At 33.3% G+C, this 16,996-nt stretch overlaps 1 non-coding gene across 1 annotated transcript; it reads right to left on the bottom strand.

Moving 5' to 3' along the window:
• Positions 1 to 293: 293 nt before the first annotated feature.
• TRNAV-CAC (transfer RNA valine (anticodon CAC)) lies at positions 294 to 367 on the bottom strand. The gene has a single exon. It is a non-coding gene; the product is annotated as a tRNA-Val (tRNA).
• Between the last annotated feature and the right edge of the window lie 16,629 nt (positions 368 to 16,996).

The raw sequence follows: 16,996 nt of genomic DNA on the forward strand, positions 1-16,996 counted from the left end.
AGGTTGAATGTAAAAGGTGGGTTAAAATGTTGGAAGTGGGCATGAGAGAGAATGTGATGGGATCACAATTTGGACCAAGAATTGCTTGATCACTATGTGTAAATGAGTCTTAGTTTCAATTCCAATTCTGGCGATTGGATTCCATGAGCCAAACGGGACCTTAGTTTCAGCCTCTTGACTTCATCTTCGTACTCGAGGGTGTGTTTGACATGTAGCTTACGTTATATGTAGAAAAATAATCCAGTTGAACTAAATAAGATTAAATGTTTTTTTTTAACTGCGAATTAATAAAGTGTCTAAGCCCGGGTTCGAACCTGGGACCTCTAGTTTGTGAGACTAGCGTGATAACCGACTACACCACCCAGACAATATGATCACCAACCTTGTTGTATAGCATCTATATGTTCATATCTGAAACCTTCTATCCATCTTTTTCCTTTTCGTGTTTATGTGTCTCTTCATTTAGTTAAAAAGGTCTGCTTCCTTACAGATTTCTTGAGACCTTTAAACTCCACACTATATCACTAGATTGATGCAATTGATTAACGTATGAATAAAGTGATTAATTCAATTTATAAATTTGGGTTGTGTTTCTTAGTGACTTTGTTTTGTTGTTTTCATTTTTCTAATCTCGAATCACACATTCTTTTGTGTTGGATCAGGATCAAATGCAGGTACTAAAAGAAAACATAAATAGTCATTGAAAGTGCATGTAAGGTGTTCGATGAAATGTCACAAAAAAATGCAATCTTATGGTATGAATGTTGTTTCACCTATAATTTAAATAGGAGTTGTCAAGTTTAGCTGAGTCATAATATATGAATGGATGAATGTGAATAATATATAAATTTGTTTGATATGTGATTATTAATGTCATATAAAGATTAGACCATTCTAGCCTATGATTCAGATAGTCATTGATATAATACTCTTCACTATTTAAAACATATTTAGAATCTATACTTTGGTAGAGATTGCATTTGCTAACAAGATGAACTTGAGCTTGGATTTGGGTGTTTAGTATTTAATAAGGCCATGTTTCATGTCAATTTCTTGAGCAATTCCTGTTTTGTATTTTTGTAGTAATTTTAAAGGCAAATGACCCGAAGGGTAACCTATGTTATCCAATTTGACAATCAAGGTAACCCCCAATTTGCTTAAGTCAAAAAAGGATTATGATTTTTAGTTTTTCAAAGAAAAGGATTACGATTTCATTTTTAAAATTGATGTAATCATCGTCAAATTCATAAACGATCCTTAGTCAAAAATACATAGTTGGTCCCTTAAGTTTCTTAAAAATTGCACCCATAATCCTCTTCATCGTCTAATTCATCTTCATCACCATAACTCCTAAGAAGGTATCAGTAACTTAATCACTCAATCACTAAACTATTCTTGTGTGCAAATTGAACCACCATAATACATAATGGATGCGTGTTGCGTACTTAGCTGTGCGTGATGCGTGTTTAACATCAAGTACAATTGTAGCAATGATACAGATATATCTCTTGTATACTTGCATACTTTCATCTAACGTTTCTTATTATATAATATATCATATGGAATGAAAGGATAAAACTCTAGTTGAGAAATTAAAAGTCAGATGATGTCCACCAGCGATGGTGGTTCTCCCGGTGCCGCCGATTGTGATGGCGGTGGAACTTTCCCCTAACTGCTAGTAGCGACTCTTGAATCCCCATCTTCACTCTAACAAATTTCAAAAGAGATATATTTATTTATTTTAGGATCAGATCTATCATGTAATCATGCAATAATTTTTGACCTTGTTTGATGTGCGTGGTTCCCAAATTTTATCTATTGATTTGGTGCACCGTGCATGGTGTTTGAATAGCTGATGTCAAATATAGGCAGTACCACGCACCAAGCATGGTGCGTGGTGCGTGTTTGCGAGAAAAATGGTTGTTTTGCTGAATATCTCAGTAGCGCGCATCACGCACGGGCTTGGAAGCATCATGCGTGGTGTGTGATGCGTGAATAGAGGGCATTTTTTGCAATTTCGATTTTTTGAGGGCATATTGTCAAACACTTTGAAAAATGAGGGCATTTTCACTAATTTTCCATATAAAAAAATACTACATGATTATTTAGTACTACGTATGAGTTAAAGAGCAAGATAAGTTAGTATAAAATCAAGATAAGTTAGTATAGGTTAAATGAGTTGAATTATTGTGTAAATTATTGTGTAAATTATTGTTTACATTATTGTGTTATGTGTGATAGTATAATACATTGTGCATGTATATGTATAATGGAAGTATTGATGAGTCAAATATAGGTGAATATGGTATTAAGTAAAATATGTAAAGTAAGTACTCCGTATTTGTATGACTTTGAAAATCATGTAATCATGCAATAATTGTATTACTAATAAACAATAGAAAATCAAGATTATGTTCCCGTCTGCAAATTGTTTGAAATATCAAAATATAGAAAAGATAATGTGATCCGATGGACTAGTAGGGGAGGGGGTCTCAGGAGTCGGACCCATTCTATAATAATTGCAATATTAAAAATAATCAAGTGGCGGGAAGCTTGGGGTGGGGGGTCTTTAAATTCACAATTATTAATCAAATTTACAAACAAATCAAGAAATGTCAGTTGTGCAGCACTTGAAGTTTTCATATCTGTTATGTAGTATTTCCAATATAAGTTGGTGAACCTTAGTTGTACGGTAATGTATTGATCTGTCTGATTTCTTAAAATCTTGATTTGACTATCTTTCGTGGTGCGTATGACGTGTCAATGTGATGGACTTTTTTTGAGGTGATAGCGATGACATGGCAAATGTGATGGGAAAAAGAGGAATAATGGGGAAGGGGCTGATAGTGTTGTGTCAAGTTTAGGATTGAAGGTTGAACGTAAAAGGTGGTTTAAAATGTTGGAAGTGGGCGTGAGGGAGAATGTGATGGGATCAAAATTTTGAGTGTGAACGGATGCCATCACGTCGCATTAGAGGCGTGATGGTGACTTTGTTTCACGTAAAGTGATTAATTCAATTTATAAAATTGGGTTGCGTTTCTTAGTGACTTTGTTTTGTTGTTTTCATTTTTCTAATTTTAAATCACACACTCTTTTGTTGTTTTCTTTTGTACTAAAAGAAAACATAAATAGTCATTATGAAAGTGCATGCAAGGTGTTCGATGAAATGTCAAAAAAATGCTATCTTATGGTATGACTGTTGTTTCACCTATAATTTAAATAGGAATTGTCAAGTTTAACTGAATCATAATATATGAATGTATGAATGTGAATAATATATAGATTTGTTTGATATGTGATTGTTAATATCATATAAAGATTAGACCATTCTACCGTATGATTCATACTGTCCTTAGATAGTCATTGATATAATACTCTTCGCTACTAACTATCCAAAACATATTGAGAATCTCTATTTTGGTAGAGAATGCTGTGAATCGAAACAAACAATAGAAGAAATAGGATACTTTTATTACTTTGTATATATGAGTTACACCCTACTGTACAAGGAGAGCATGTATATATGCAGATACTGTTAAGAAAAGCGACACCGAATTATAGCAAACCGCTATTAATAATTGAAATAGCAACAATAAAGGAACACCAAAATTTAACGTGGAAAACCCCAATAGGGTAAAAACCACGGGCAAGGAAAGAAACGTTTCACTAAAAAGAATAATAGGAATTGCACTTCTCTCTAATTACAAGGATAAGTACTAATATTTTATATCTCTTGTAATTAGGAGACTAAACTCAAACTCTCTATTACACTCTTAGAATATAAGAAGAAGAATGTGTTTTGGGATGCTGAATGAGCTATCTGGATACATCTATTTATAGCAATAGAAATGAGGTTGGTGAAGGAGTCTGCCATCTACCAATCATTCATACGTATTAATGTAATTTACCCATATCAAACATGAAGTCAAAGTAAATGGTAGATTGCCTATCAAAAGAACAGTACCATTTACTTTTATGGCACACTCTCATTGAATGTCAATTGAGCCACCAAACATGTGGCTAGTAAACCACCACCGTCCAACAATCTCCCACTTGAAGATCTGATTGTAACCAAATCTATCTTCACACGATAATCCTTCCTTGCCAATGATGTTGCTTACGTCTCTGCTAGGCCGCATGAGGAACGACACCAATTAAACTTGTCACAGTTGATTGACTTTGTTAGAAAATCAGCCACATTATTATCAGTATGAATTTTCTGCACATCCACGGTTCCTTCTTCCACTTTCTCACGAACGAAGTGATACTCAACTCGTATATGCTTTGTCTTTGAATGAAATGCCGGATTCCTTGCAAGATGCAAGACACTCTGGTTGTCACAAAATATAGTGATATTCTTTTGTTTGTGCCCGAGTTCTTCCAACAACATCTTCAACCATATTGCCTCTTTAGTAACTTGAGTAGCTGCTACATATTCTGCCTCTGTTGTTGACGTTGCCACAACTCACTGCAGTTTTGAAACCCAGCTTACTATTCCACCACAAAGTGTGAAAACATATGCAGTGGTAGATTTACTTTTATCGATATCACCTGCATAATCTGAATCAACATACCCTTTGACAATAAATTCTGGTTCCCCATAACATAATGCATCATCTAAGGTTCCCTTGATGTATCTAAGGATCCTCTTTACCGCATTCCAATGCTCTTTACCAGGATTCTCCATGTACCGACTAACTACTCCCACTGCATGTGCAATATCTGGTATTGTACATATCATTGCGAACATTAAACTTCCCACTGCTGATGCATACGGTACGCGAGACATATCCTTCCTCTCGTATTCACTGCTAGGACACATAACGAAGGATAACTTGAGATTAGTAGGAAGTGGGGTTGAGATTGGCTTACTATCTTGCATATTGAAGCGCTGCAAGACTTTCTTCAAATAATTCTTTTGAGAAAGTCAAATCTTCATATTATCTCTGTCTCGATGAATTTGCATCCCTAGAATCTTGTTTACGGCACCCAAGTCTTTCATTTCAAACTCCCTAGCCAATTGAGCCTTCAGCTTATTAATACGATCTTTGTTGGGGCCTGCAACCAACATGTCGTCTACATATAACAGCAAAATGACAAAATCATTGTCCCCAAACCTCTTGAAATATGCACAAGGGTCTGCATAAAGTCTGTTATATTCAAGGCTCATTATGAAAGAATCAAATCTCTTGTACCAGCATCTCGGCGCCTGTTTGAGACCGTACAGAGATTTCTTTAACCTGCAAACCAAGTTCTTTTTTCCTTGTAGTTCAAAACCTTCTGGTTGAAGCATATAAATTTCTTCTTCAAGATTTCCATGAAGAAATGCAGTTTTCACATCTAGCTGCTCTAGATGCAAATCAAATATAGCACACATCGCTATAACTACTCGAATTGTTGTAAGTCGAACCACAGGAGAAAATATTTCATTAAAGTCCGTACCTTCTTTCTGAGCATATCCTTTAACCACCAGTCTTGCACGATACCGCTCCACTTGATCATCGCCATTTCGCTTGATCTTATACACCCATTTATTTCCAATAGGTTTTCTACCTTTCGGCAATGGCACAAGTTCCCATGTTTTATTTTTATGAAGAGCTTCAATTTTTTCCTGCATAGCTGTCATCCACTGAGATGCATCTGAATGATTCAGTGCCTCGCGAAGAGTTGTTGGCTCTCCTTCCTCCGTTAGAAGACAATATACAACATTGCTTTCCATAATATAATCCGAGTGCCACCCTAGATGTTTCCTTTCCCGATTATAAATACGAGTCGCTGGAGCTTCATCAACGACTACTTGATTTTCATCGTGCTCTGGTACTGCTTCAGAAGAATCTTTATAAAATTCATTTCCAACCTGTATCGGTGTAGTTTCTTTTGAAGTGCTAACATCTTTAAGATCTTTGTCTTCCGTAAAGACAACATCTCTGCCGATAACTACTTTGTGGGCAGTGAGGTCCCACAAGCGATACCCCTTAACTCCATCAGCATACCCCAAGAACAAACACTTTATGGAATTTGGATCCAACTTTGTCGTTTCTTGAGAATTGTACATTGCGTACACAGGACTTCCAAATACATGAAGGTCAAAATAATCAACTAGTTTTCCAGTCCACATCTCCATCGGCGATTTCAACTCAATTGCAGTTGATGGTGACCGATTTATCACGTAACAGGCAGTACTTACTGCTTCTGCCCATAATGATTTCCCCAAGCTTGCAGTTGCCAACATCGCCCTTGTTCCATATAACAAGGTTCTGTTCATTCGCTCTGCCACTCCGTTTTGTTGAGGAGTGTATGTCATCGTGAACTACCTTTTGATACCTTCTTGTTTGCAGAACTTATCAAATTCATCACCAGTATATTCTCCTCCATTATCAGTCCTTAAACACTTGATCTTTTTACCAGATTCAAGTTCAACCAGCGCTTTGAAAACTTCAAACACATCTGCTTTCCTCTTGATTGGGTACACCCAACATCTCCTAGTGTAATCATCAAAAAATGATACAAAATACTTTGTTTCTCCTAGGGATTGAACTGGTGCTTGCCACACATCAGAGTGAACCAATTCTAGAACCAATTTACTTCTAGAATTTGATGTGTTAAACTTTAGGCGATGCTGCTTGCTGATTACACAATGCTCACAGAAAGGTAGTGATACCTTTGTAAGACCAGGAATAAGATTTCTTTCAACAAGAACCTTCATACCTTGTTCAGACATGTGTCCAAGCTTTTGATGCCTTGTTATAGCAACTTTATGTGATGACCCGTCCAAATCCCTTTAGACGCAGTACATCATTCATCGATTTCATTGCGAGGTATTGACCTCTACATGATACGTTTTGTAAACATTGCATTCTTTAGAAAAGGCACACCATAAATAAATATCAAAATCTAAGGTTTTTGACATCTGATGATTTCTACATATAGACAATCACCGTAAATAATAGTTTACAATAATACATCCGTTGACAATGCAGTCAAAATAAGATACATGGTGATGATTTTGTGAATGCAAAGTTTTCTCTAATAAAGCATGTATGACTCCATGCACATAACTTGTATATCGTATAAGCAAACTGTGATGACCCGTCCAAATCCCTTTAGACATAGTACATCATTCATCGATTTCATTGCGAGGTATTGATCTCTATATGATACGTTTTGTAAACTTTGCATTCTTTTGAAAGACACACCATAAATAATTGTTTACAATAATACATTCATTGAGTCAAAATAAGATACATGATGATGATTTGGTGAATGCAAAGTTTTCTCGAATAAAGCATGTATGACTCCATGCACATAGCTTGTATAACGTATAAGCAAACAGCGGAAGACTTCTAGGGACCTGAGAATAAACATGCTTTAAACTGTCAACACAAAGGTTGGTGAGATATAGGTTTTAAAGTCAGCATAAGATATAATAATAGACCACAAGATTTCATGTTATAAACGTTTCTGCAAAGATATTCTATACGTTCGTTGAGCGCCCAGTAACTATACTTAACAGATGTTTTCTGTGCATATTCTCATTTTAAAGTTATCTCTACACCGTACCAAGTGTAGTAAAATGAAGTACTAAACACCCGTTATGAACTAGTGCTAACTAGCCCGAGTGGGGTTGTCAAACCCAATAGATCTATCAATAGGATTCGCGCTTACATGTTAACCACATGTAACAAATAGTTACAAGACTATTAGGGATATATACAAAGGTACAACTCAACATAGAATAAATATTTAAGTACTTGTGTCTATTTCGAAAAACAAAAGCTGCATGTATTCTCATCCCAAAATATTTGTAGAGTTTAAAAATGGGACTATATACTCACGGTAGTAAAAGTATATTAATAATAAGTTTTCAACTTATTAAAAATATGGCCGTCGTCCTTGGATTCACGAACCTATAACAATAATAATGATTCAGATAATAATACGACATATGAATAAAATAAAGCAAGTTCATAGAATACTTATATATTAATTTTTAACATTTTATGTTAGTAGTCTATTGTTAGTAGTCCTTTGTTAGTAGTCCATTGTTAGTAGTCCAAAATAGTCCGAAAAGTCCAAAATAGTCCGAAAAGTCCAACAGTCCAATAATCGGTATATTTATATAATCTTAGAATTACCCCAAGACTTATTGTGTACATATTGTCTTGCATCAATCCAGAGACGTGTTGACTTAGGATTTATCAAAACGTATTGTATACGTATTGTCATGGAACGTACGAAGATTATTATATATATACAATCTCGGAATCAACCAAAATTATAATATTTTGTTTTACTAATGGTAACATGTCCAAATATATATAGGATATAGGAAAAGTTAGCAAGGATATGGTTAATATAGTTTTTATAAGATAAATTTCATCCATATAAAGTTAATTTTAGCAGATTTTGTTTTGCTCGCCAAATATTCATTACAACTCCGTTTAAAGTGAATCAAATTGCTATGGATTCCTTAAGAAGTTAATTTTTCAAAACCAATTCAAAAAGTTCAGCCCAAGTAGTAATTTTTAGAGTTTTACCCTCTTTTTGTGCCGGTGGTTAGATTTGGAAGAATCCCGGCATCCATCCGATATATTATTTTTGATAAAATACTTCTACTTTGTCTAAAATCATGAAAAAATTACTGGAAGTCTTAATTACATATATTAACATATTTCCAAAGTCTTAGCCTCGAACTCAAAGTCTAAGATAGGTTTTTATTTCCCAACCCAAAACAGCTCGCTTTTTAACGAATGGAGATTAAACGATATATGTTAAGTTTCAAGGTGTTCTTCATATGTACAAGTTATAAGTTCTTATATTAACTTAATATAACATCATAATACATATAAATAAGTATTATTAGAGTTAAGTTAGAAAGATTAGATTAGTTTTTCAAACAAGTTTAGAATCAACTAAACTATGTTCTAGTTTATAGAATATAGATAGCTATAAACATATGAATTGAACAAGAGTTTAGGCAAGGTTAATACCTTGATTTTGAATCTTGAACTTGCTAGAAATAGATGAAGAACAAAGAAAGGGATACTAGAACTAGAGAGAGTATGTGTGTGTAAGTAAACTTGAAGTAAAAATTAGAAAATGGAATGGTAAAAATTTGATCAAATATGGTGTCTTTATATACTAGTTGTAATTTTGTTGTTTTGTGAAAAATATCTAGTATAAGTTAAAAATCATTAGGTCATGCATGACATAATACGTCAATAATTGTAGATTACTATTCGTATATACCAATAGTAAATACTTCTAGAAGCTGCGTATAATACGCGTATAAATACGTAATTATAGATTTCTATTGGTATATACCAATAGTAAATACTTCTAGAAGCTGCATATAATACGCGTATAAATACCATATAAATACTGTATAAATACCGTATAAATACCGTATAAATACGAGTAGAATTCTTGAGAAAAATGAATGGAAATACGAATATAGCTATCCCTTGTCTGTATTTGTATATTATTAAGTGTATTCAATACTTTTAAGGATGTATATATATACTCATAATACATTGTAAGTAAATACATTTTAACATAAGTTAATTACGTCGTTTAAAAAGTAACATATATATTGTCCGAAAACTCTTTAAATTAATAGTATGAAAATGTAAATATAATACCTTGTTAATATACTTAATGAGATATTTAATTATCATATTTTCAAGTTATATATATATATATATAATTAATACAAGTTATGACGTTCGTGAATCGTAGGAATAAAAGGGTAGTCAAATGCTTATATAAAACTCTTTCCGGAGGTTCAAGACTTATTAAAATTCATTGTTTATCTAGTCGGAAATATTAAATCCTGTAAATAGTATAATCAAGTAGTCGGAAAAATCCGGGTCATCACAGTTCCTACCCATTAAAGAAATTTCGTCCCGAAATTTGATAGAGGTTGTAATGGCTGATAATAAGAATGTTTTCATGATGAATATGAGTTGATAAATAGAGTTTTATCATCATTGAGTAATATGGATAAAATAATTCGATTACTCGAGGCATATGAGAGAAGCTATCGCAAAGTGTGAAATAAAGAAATAGGGATTCGTCTTAACTTTTGACATAGTCACGGTGGATTTCCAGATTTCAAGGAATGTAAAGAAAATCTTCGCAATCTATAAAAGATCTGATTCTTCGGTAATTAAGTAAATTAGGATCCTCTTTGATTAAATGCGGTGACCTGTCATGATTTCTATGTCTGATATTTCGCTATAAATTAACCTCTTCCGTTCCATTATTTTTCACTATTCCCATACTTTCTTCCCCAATTCATACTTCCAAAAGATTTTGAAAATTCTAAATCTAGTTCTGATCCTTGATATTTTCCTGGTTATCATATCTGTCATTCTTCTTTTTCATCTGCCACTGGAGGAATATGTTTACTTCTACTATTACCTTAGGGTTATAGTGTTTTTAATTCTCCCGTGTCTTTATATTGCTATACGTATTGATATACATGGTTTATAATTTCTGTGTTGCCGTCGAGCTTTATATCTTCCCTTATATTTTGGAGTTTCTTGCTTTTGTTTCTTTCCCGACTTTAAGTAAGCGATTAAGACGTTTCGGATTCGTAGTTTAAACCTTTGAATTTCGAATGAACATGACTAATGTTCCAAGAAAGAAGTTGTAATAGCTCGATCTGATTTGTTAAATTATCAGAAGTCACGGGAAAAGATAGAACTATCAAAAAAATATTTTCTTGATATGTTTAGAGCTTAAGTAGAATGAAAGAGTCGTGTAGCATGGTATATGATGAGTGTAAGATCTGTGAATCATCACGTTCCATTAGAAATTTAGCATGACCTACTGTAATATAACCACGTTGGCCAGACGCCATTATATTATACTAACTCATGCTTCAATTTCCAAACACTTCTCCAGAAATCATTCATAATTTAAACTCGAAGGTTTTTGAAGTTTAGAAACTAAAACAGTTTCCTTTAATGTAATACAGATAGCGCGAAGAGATAAATAATTCCAGACAAGAATAGTTTTGAAAATATCTTCAGAATTATCGAAGATATTTATAATGAAGATATGATGATATTTTGAAATTTCTAAAATTGAAGGTTGATGAAGAAATTTTCTGTAAGGATTTAGAATAAGTAAAGAGAAAGGTATTCGCTAAAGATTTCATCAAATACAGAATCATCTGGATTCTTTGAATACAAGTTTAGTCCTTGTGATTTGTCCATAGCCTCCTTCATGGTTTGCTCAATCCATTTTTTTAGTACCAAATTTTTTTCTATTGAGCATTTCCAACACTCTATTCTTTATCACCAAACTTTTGACTGTTAAGGTCCTTTATAGTTTTTGCTTCTTCACCAGTTTTTCAAAACTCAGAGAACTAATTCGCAGGTTGGGGCGCTTTTCAGAATTTGAAGTTCGTAAGTCCAGGAAATAGACGTTGTATGTATATATATAACCGTTGACTTAGAAACGTTGCGAATTTCGAGAATAATAACTGATGCTTCCCGGTATTTGGTATGGCAATTATAGTTACAAGATGTAGGTGAGTACATAGGATTTCAATGTATAAATATAGTGATTTTTCGGAGAGACTTACGCCAAAAAGTATTGAAGTTGCTGGTCCGTTTACTGTTAATATGGTGGGGTATAAAAGGTTCCCCGATAACAATGACAGAAAGGGCAACCGTATATATCCAGGCTAATCCGAATGAAAAGTTGAAGTTGACTTGTTGGTAGTGTGATATTACTGGATGCTTGGAAGAAGAGTAGAAAAATTATTTCTAGTGATAACAATGCCGAGGATCTAGCAGAGATAAGTGTTAAACTTTTACTTAGGTTCCGGGAGTTTTCCAGGTGTATGACTATGTGCATAAATCTTTCTTTCCGTAGATATCGTGTGATCGGTTCATTCTCTCTATTGTTCATTAATTGAAGTGTTTTCAAGAATCATGAAGGGTTTGAACGCAGGTTGAAATTGTCAATATACATATGATGTTCAAGATAAAATCATTTAGGATTTTGAATGAAATTATATTTCTGGGTTTTATGATAAGAGTGGCGTTCTAGGACAGTTTTGAATTCAAAGTATAGTTTTAAAAGATGTAGGGATCCAAGAGTGATGCTATCTTTTATATCTTGACATGGATTCTGATCTGTCAAAATCAGAATATGTAATTGAAATTGAATGAGAATGGTTGTTCTGATTTCTATGAAAGAATGTATATCGTTGTGAACGTAGTGAGTATAGATAATGATTATTGAATAATTGAAGAATGTACAGTGTAACATATTAATTGTGAACTTAAATATTTCTCGGGTATTACCTACCCGTTGAAATATTCTCATCATTAATAGTTTGTACAAAAGAATTTTTGATATAGAACGATATGTAGAACGATGATCATGCTGGAGGTACAGATTGTGATGTTGAGGCGTGTGATGTTAAGGCTTGGGTTATTGGTGGTACTGGGGTTGTTGGTGCTGATGCCGGCTGTGTCTGTGATGCCTGTAAGTTGTGCATCCTATTCTCCAAAGCCACTACTCGAACACGAAGTTCGTTGACTTCTTCTATCACTCTGGAATGATTGGCGGTTGGTACGAGTGGATGAATAAGGTTTAGAATAGTAGATATTACATAATCATTGCGAGCTATTCTGGAAATGAGGGTGAAAATGGTGTTTCGGACTGGTTCGCCGGTAAGTGCTTCAGGTTCTTCTCCAAGAGGGAAATTTGGTGGATGGAAGGGATCGCCTTCTTCTTGTCTCCATTGATTTAGTCACCTACGAACTCATCCACAATTCATCTAGAATTGATGATGGCTAATTGGTTGACCCATTCCGGTTACACTGCTTTCAGAGCTCAGGTAGAAATCCATATCGGAATAGCTGTCAGACTCTGAGGAACTCGATCTGGTTGCAGGATCCATCTTGTACAATCAGGGAAATAATTTTTGATATGAAATAGATTATAGGACTTAGATTGGTATTCTTCAATACATAATTTACATATGTATATATAATCCCAACATCCCATAAGTTACGGAGGAATTTTCGAAAGATGTCAGGCAAAGTTTACTGTAATAGATACGCTAAGATATGTATTTGTCTATACACTAGATATGCAATAAATGCAGTAAGACGTGTCTAGACTAAGAATGATAAGCATATAATTTCCGACAAGGAAGAGGAATATATTGCTATAGAATTTCTCCCGTTAAAGTTCATACTTAATAGCTAACACACAATTTAACTACTGCAATTCTATCATGAAAAACTAAATACATTATTACTTCACGCTTAAACTTTTGGTACAATATCTTACATTCATATAATACCACTATTTTACACACAACATGAAATATAGCACACGATAACTATAATACAAAGCAGTTGTTAAGACAATCCTAGTTAAACTCAAACCGTTCAGTAAAAACACGTAACTCATAGGACCAAAAACAAGACATGCATTCCGGTTTAATTAGTATTGTTTCCCAACCTATGTCCAGTGAAAAATAACCGTTGTGGCCCTTGATAGTACAGGATGTTGTGATGTCGTCGAAAGGATGGGGGTTACGTAATACCCAACAGCGTCGTAACAAATCAAAAACCTTAGTCCTCACCTCAACCACTAAATCCGTTACTAGTGGAAATGTTCGATTGAGAATTTGTAATCCGAGGTTCTTTTTCTCTATTTGGTGTGAGGCAAACAAGACTAGACCATAAACATAACACGCTTCTTTAAGTTGCATATTTGCAGCTTTTTCTAATGAATGAAGCCCTATATTTGAAATGTCCCGTTCTTATTGATTAAAAACGTTCCATATTAATTGATTTCGTTGCGAGGTTTTGACCTCTATATGAGACGTTTTTCAAAGACTGCATTCATTTTTAAAACAAACCATAACCTTTATTTCATAAATAAAGGTTTAAAAAGCTTTATGTAGATTATCAAATAATGATAATCTAAAATATCCTGTTTACACACGACCATTACATAATGGTTTACAATACAAATATGTTACATCGAAATCAGTTTCTTGAATGCAGTTTTCACACAATATCATACAAACATGGACTCCAAATCTTGTCCTTATTTTAGTATGCAATAGCGGAAGCTCTTAATATTCACCTGAGAATAAACATGCTTTAAACGTCAACAAAAATGTTGGTGAGTTATAGGTTTAACCTATATATATCAAATCGTAACAATAGACCACAAGATTTCATATTTCAATACACATCCCATACATAGAGATAAAAATCATTCATATGGTGAACACCTGGTAACCGACATTAACAAGATGCATATATAAGAATATCCCCATCATTCCGGGACACCCTTCGGATATGATATAAATTTCGAAGTACTAAAGCATCCGGTACTTTGGATGGGGTTTGTTAGGCCCAATAGATCTATCTTTAGGATTCGCGTCAATTAGGGTGTCTGTTCCCTAATTCTTAGATTACCAGACTTAATAAAAAGGGGCATATTCGATTTTGATAATTCAACCATAGAATGTAGTTTCACGTACTTGTGTCTATTTTGTAAATCATTTATAAAACCTGCATGTATTCTCATCCCAAAAATATTAGATTTTAAAAGTGGGACTATAACTCACTTTCACAGATTTTTACTTCGTCGGGAAGTAAGACTTGGCCACTGGTTGATTCACGAACCTATAACAATATATACATATATATCAAAGTATGTTCGAAATATATTTACAACACTTTTAATATATTTTGATGTTTTAAGTTTATTAAGTCGGCTGTCCTCGTTAGTAACCTACAACTAGTTGTCCACAATTAGATGTACAGAAATAAATCGATAAATATTATCTTGAATCAATCCACGACCCAATGTATACGTATCTCAGTATTGATCACAACTCAAACTATATATATTTTGGAATCAACCTCAACCCTGTATAGCTAACTCCAATATTCACATATAGAGTGTCTATGGTTGTTCCGAAATATATATAGATGTGTCGACATGATAGGTCGAAACATTGTATACGTATCTATGGTATCTCAAGATTACATAATATACAATACAAGTTGATTAAGTTATGGTTGGAATAGATTTGTTACCAATTTTCACGTAGCTAAAATGAGAAAAATTATCCAATCTTGTTTTACCCATAACTTCTTCATTTTAAATCCGTTTTGAGTGAATCAAATTGCTATGGTTTCATATTGAACTCTATTTTATGAATCTAAACAGAAAAAGTATAGGTTTATAGTCGGAAAAGTAAGTTACAAGTCGTTTTTGTAAAGGTAGTCATTTCAGTCGAAAGAACGACGTCTAGATGACCATTTTAGAAAACATACTTCCACTTTGAGTTTAACCATAATTTTTGGATATAGTTTCATGTTCATAATAAAAATCATTTTCTCAGAATAACAACTTTTAAATCAAAGTTTATCATATTTTTTAATTAACTAACCCAAAACAGCCCGCGGTGTTACTACGACGGCGTAAATCCGGTTTTACGGTGTTTTTCGTGTTTCCAGGTTTTAAATCATTAAGTTAGCATATCATATAGATATAGAACATGTGTGTAGTTGATTTTAAAAGTCAAGTTAGAAGGATTAACTTTTGTTTGCGAACAAGTTTAGAATTAACTAAACTATGTTCTAGTGATTACAAGTTTAAACCTTCGAATAAGATAGCTTTATATGTATGAATCGAATGATGTTATGAACATCATTACTACCTTAAGTTCCTTGGATAAACCTACTAGAAGAGAGAAAAATGGATCTAGCTTCAATGGATCCTTGGATGGCTCGAAGTTCTTGAAGCAAAATCATGACACGAAAACAAGTTCAAGTAAGATCATCACTTGAAATAAGATTGTTATAGTTATAGAAATTGAACCAAAGTTTGAATATGATTATTACCTTGTATTAGAATGATAACCTACTGTAAGAAACAAATATTTCTTGAGGTTGGATGATCACCTTACAAGATTGGAAGTGAGCTAGCAAACTTGAAAGTATTCTTGATTTTATGAAACTAGAACTTTTGGAATTTATGAAGAACACTTAGAACTTGAAGATAGAACTTGAGAGAGATCAATTAGATGAAGAAAATTGAAGAATGAAAGTGTTTGTAGGTGTTTTTGGTCGTTGGTGTATGGATTAGATATAAAGGATATGTAATTTTGTTTTCATGTAAATAAGTCATGAATGATTACTCATATTTTTGTAATTTTATGAGATATTTCATGCTAGTTGCCAAATGATGGTTCCCACATGTGTTAGGTGACTCACATGGGCTGCTAAGAGCTGATCATTGGAGTGTATATACCAATAGTACATACATCTAAAAGCTGTGTATTGTACGAGTACGAATACGGGTGCATACGAGTAGAATTATTGATGAAACTGAACGAGGATGTAATTGTAAGCATTTTTGTTAAGTAGAAGTATTTTGATAAGTGTCTTGAAGTCTTTCAAAAGTGTATGAATACATATTAAAACACTACATGTATATACATTTTAACGGAGTCGTTAAGTCATCGTTAGTCGTTACATGTAAATGTTGTTTTGAAACCTTTAGGTTAACGATCTTGTTAAATGTTGTTAACCCAATGTTTATAATATCAAAAGAGATTTTAAATTATTATATTATCATGATATTATGATGTACGAATATCTCTTAATATGATATATATACATTAAATGTCGTTACAACGATAATCGTTACATATATGTCTCGTTTCAAAATCATTAAGTTAGTAGTCTTGTTTTTACATATGTAGTTCATTGTTAATATACTTAATGATATGTTTACTTATCATAATATCATGTTAACTATATATATAACCATATATATGTCATCATATAGTTTTTACAAGTTTTAACGTTCGTGAATCACCGGTCAACTTGGGTGGTCAATTGTCTATATGAAACCTATTTCAATTAATTAAGTCTTAACAAGTTTGATTGCTTAACATGTTGGAAACATTTAATCATGTAAATATCAATCTCAATTA

Source organism: Rutidosis leptorrhynchoides, chromosome 6 (assembly GCF_046630445.1).
Source record: "Rutidosis leptorrhynchoides isolate AG116_Rl617_1_P2 chromosome 6, CSIRO_AGI_Rlap_v1, whole genome shotgun sequence".
NCBI classification, from domain to species: Eukaryota; Viridiplantae; Streptophyta; class Magnoliopsida; order Asterales; family Asteraceae; genus Rutidosis; species Rutidosis leptorrhynchoides.